This window comes from Octodon degus, unplaced genomic scaffold (assembly GCF_000260255.1).
Source record: "Octodon degus isolate 3935 unplaced genomic scaffold, OctDeg1.0 scaffold00141, whole genome shotgun sequence".
In the NCBI taxonomy this organism is placed as follows: Eukaryota; Metazoa; Chordata; class Mammalia; order Rodentia; family Octodontidae; genus Octodon; species Octodon degus.
In genome coordinates this window covers 6662232-6666259 of record NW_004524717.1, presented here as the reverse complement: position 1 = coordinate 6666259, position 4028 = coordinate 6662232, and positions in this window count along the sequence as shown.

Below are 4028 nucleotides of genomic sequence, written 5' to 3'. Positions count from 1 at the left end.
AAACAATGCCATATGCTAGCTAGAAAATAAACTGAAACCACTAACACTCTCTGACAATTTCCAGCTACACTGGTAATTGACTGCTTTTATGAGATAATAGGTTATATAGGGTTAAATTGCTAAATATAGGGACCTGACATACTTAGACTGGGAATCATTAACCTAACTGATTAGGCTCACTTTGAATGGAAAGTGTTTGAGAAAGAAAAGGTCTTTGGCAGAGTTCTCTAAACACATCTTCTCCAACTTCAAGTGACTACCCATCACTTACAACTACAAAACAAAAAGGGGAATTTTAGAGTATTATCGTTTTCTTTGTTGAAGACTTCCTTGGTTAGGCTAGTTTCAAGGTGTTTCATTTTACTTGAAGCTACTGTGAATGTTGTTGTTTTCATAATTTCCTTCTTATTCACATCACTATTGGTACATACAAATGCTATTGAGCTTTGTGCATTGATCTTGTATCCTGCTACATAACTGAAGTTCTTTATTCGTTTTTTGATGGAGTTCTTTGGGTCTTCCAAGTAGAATACTATGTCACCTGAAAATGATGATAATTTAAGTTCTTCCTTTCATATATATATATATATATATATATATATATTCCTTTTATTTTTTTTTCTCTTGTCTAACTGCTGGGGCATAACAACCCTTCCAGTGAAGCTGGTGAGGGGTATGACTTGGGGTGTCCACACAAATCAGGGAAACAATTAAACAGAGAGGGAAAATTAGAGAACCAACAGCAGGAAAATAACATGACAAAGACAAGCTAATACATATCAGTTACAACCATCTATATAAATAGCCTCAATGCACCAAGCTTAAGAAGCAGACTGGAAGAACTGATCAAAAAAAAAGATCCAATGATATACTGTAAGCAAGAAACACATTCAACTCAAAATTAAAGTCATAGACTAACAGTCAAAGGAGAAAGAACAATACTCTGAGTGACAGGAACCCAGAAAAAAACACAGGTAGCTATTGTTTTCAGACAAAGTGTACTTTAAACCAAGAATGATCAAAAGAGATAAAGAAGATCACTATATACCTGTTCAGGGAAAACTGCAAGAGGAAGAAATAACAATTATGAATATGTATGTACCAAATATGAGAGAACTCAATTATGAAACACAAATATAAATAAACATGAAAAATCAAACAATAACACAGTTCTAATGGGGAACTTTAATACCCCATTGTCTCAAAAGATACCATGCTGATTCAGTTCAGCTGGGAATTCCAAGGTGACCACTAGTTAATCCACCACATATTCCTAGCACAGACAAAAATGTATACCCCTTCACCCGCTTTGTTTTTAAGATCCAATCTGCATTAACACCAATGACCCAATTATTTGTGTAAATATTTGCCATAGGTGTACGTGTATGTGTGTGTACATATGTATGTATTTCTACAAATGTACACATAGTAGTTTTCGTGGAAAATTTAAGCATTTGAGATTGTGGGCTTTGCCCACCATGATATTATTATAGGCAGCTAAATTAGGTAGAAATATAGTAGGCAGTAAGTCAGCTTGCTACATGATTTGCTTCCTCATTTGATCCCCGCTTAATCAGTATTACCCAAGCAATTCTGTTCATAATCTTATTGGTTAACTATTTTTCCCCACCCTGAACCCACCTCACATTGCAGGTTTGCTCTATAAAATCCCTAGAAAAGACAGTGTCCTTGGCAACTCATTTGAGATCCCTTCTGTCTCTCTTCAGAAAGAAGCTTTCCCTCTCTTCTGGAGAGTTAACAACTTAAGTTTGCAGACCAAACATTAGAGAAAAAGAAGGGCTACAAGGACAGCCAATATTGTGGCCCTAGACTTTCAAGGTCAGTGAGGACTCAGGACACAAGAGAACCTGTACTATAACATCCTGTAACTCAGTGGTGTCCCAAATTTTCTGATCAAGGAGTTTATGGGGCCACAGAGGAGAGTGATTGACGATGGAGAGTGTGCCTAAGGAGAGTCACATAGAGAGCAAACATTCTCTCAGGCTTTCACAGAGAGCCAATTGGTCAAGCAATGGTTGTGACTCATCCACATGGCTGACAGTGACAAAAGATCTACAAACTGTTGTACAGTGCTTCAGGGTAAATCCTGAGGGGATCTGACTGACCTTATCAGGAACAAAAGTTACATTTTTTGTTGTATAGGTCTTGCTTTATCTTGGTCTTAACCATCCAGCAGAAAAGAACAAAAATGAGGCATAGAAAGTAAAGCCATAATAATATGCTGAGCTGTAAAAGGCTCAAATCAACAACTTCTGACATTGCCAGTCCTACAGATAACCCACTACTACTGTGGACTGCTGGACTATATTGGATTACCTTGCTGAATTCATTCACCTATAATATTTGAATGGCAACAGAATACCCATCTCTGACAACAGTAAAAAAAAAAAAAAAGATGAATATAAATGAAGGAATATATCTGTACAAAGTAATTAGCATAGATATACTGGTGCTTTCTCTTATTTCAATGAGAAGAAAGTTTCAAACTAATAGTGTTTGGACAGGAATATCATGTCTGCATCTTGTACTATGAATAACTACTACAAAGACAACAATGTATATGCAATATATTAACTATTGCAACTGTCCTACTAACCTGTTTTGAAACTGTCTCATTGCTATTTCTTTCTCAATAAAATTAATAAAAAAAAATAGAAAGAAGCTTTCTTTCCCCCAATAAATGTATTCTGCTCTTAACCTCCATTGTACCTAAAATTCATTCTTCAAATTTAGAGAACATGAACTCATACCAGATATCTAGCAGGTGAGGAGTGTCTTTCCCTTACAGGGATCCCATGGCCTCCGGGCCTCTTTTCACCCATCATGCGTGCACACTCACGGCCGTGTCACTCACAGTCCACACATGCAGATGCCTCCATTATGTTCATCAGCCTTCTCTTTTCTGCTATGGTGGCACCACCTCATTCCCTTCATCTTGGCAAAAACTGAAAAGAAGGGCAAGGTTGGGAGCCATGGATGCTGTAAATTGGTCACATGTGTGAGAACAGGACTAGGCCTCAGGGCCTAAAGCAGTCAAGTTACCTCAGTCCTGAGATAAGCATCCTCCCTGGTTAATGTCAGCTATTAGTCACTAGGAAATCTGTGTCACCTGACACTAACTTTGTAAGGGTATAAATAAACACTCCTACTGTTGTGCTCGGGGTTGTTTCACCAACCAGCAGACAGGCCACCACCTGACCCAGCTCTTCTCTTCTTGTTTATCATTTCCTCATTTCTGCCACTGTTTCTCACCTGAGTACAACAGATCACACTGCAAGACCAACAGATCCCTACAGGGAAGGAGTGACAAATTAGGATAATAGTTCAATACATCAGAATTCCAGATGGAGAAGGGTTTCTTTTTAAAATTTTATTTTATTTTGAAAAGTAAAAGCAAAGCAAGAACAAAAATCAGAAAGAGGGGGAAAAAAGAAAGAAGAAAGAAAGAAAGAAAGAAAGAAAGAAAGAAAGAAAGAAAGAAAGAAAGAAAGAAAGAAAGAAAGGAAGAAAGAGGGCAACATACAACAGTACATTTGTTACAGATTTTCAAACCAAGAATAGCTGATTAACTATGGTTGATATATTATCCATTTTATTATCAAATCTGTTTCTCATTTGAGCAGATATCATTATGTAAGATTAGACATCAGACTGAAAAGTTGTAAAACACAAAGCCAAGTATACCCTAAATATTTCTTTAGTTCTATGATGTCATACAAAATTCTTCCCAGTGTCTTACAGGGATTAACCAAGCTAGTGTTAGTTGTTTGAGGCCAGCACTGTCCCCCATAACGCATCAACAGATTGGCCACTCCTCATTACTCCTGAAGGATATATAATTGGTTTTGAATAATTAAAATGCTGATGCTGAAGAATCAATTATTTTAAAATGAGAGCTAAATCAATGTTTCATGTCAAAGGAGTAGTCCGTGCTTTTCTCCCTAAAGTTGAACATTCTTCTTTAACAAAGAAAAGTCATTGACTCCTTCTTAGAGCTTCTAGTGTTA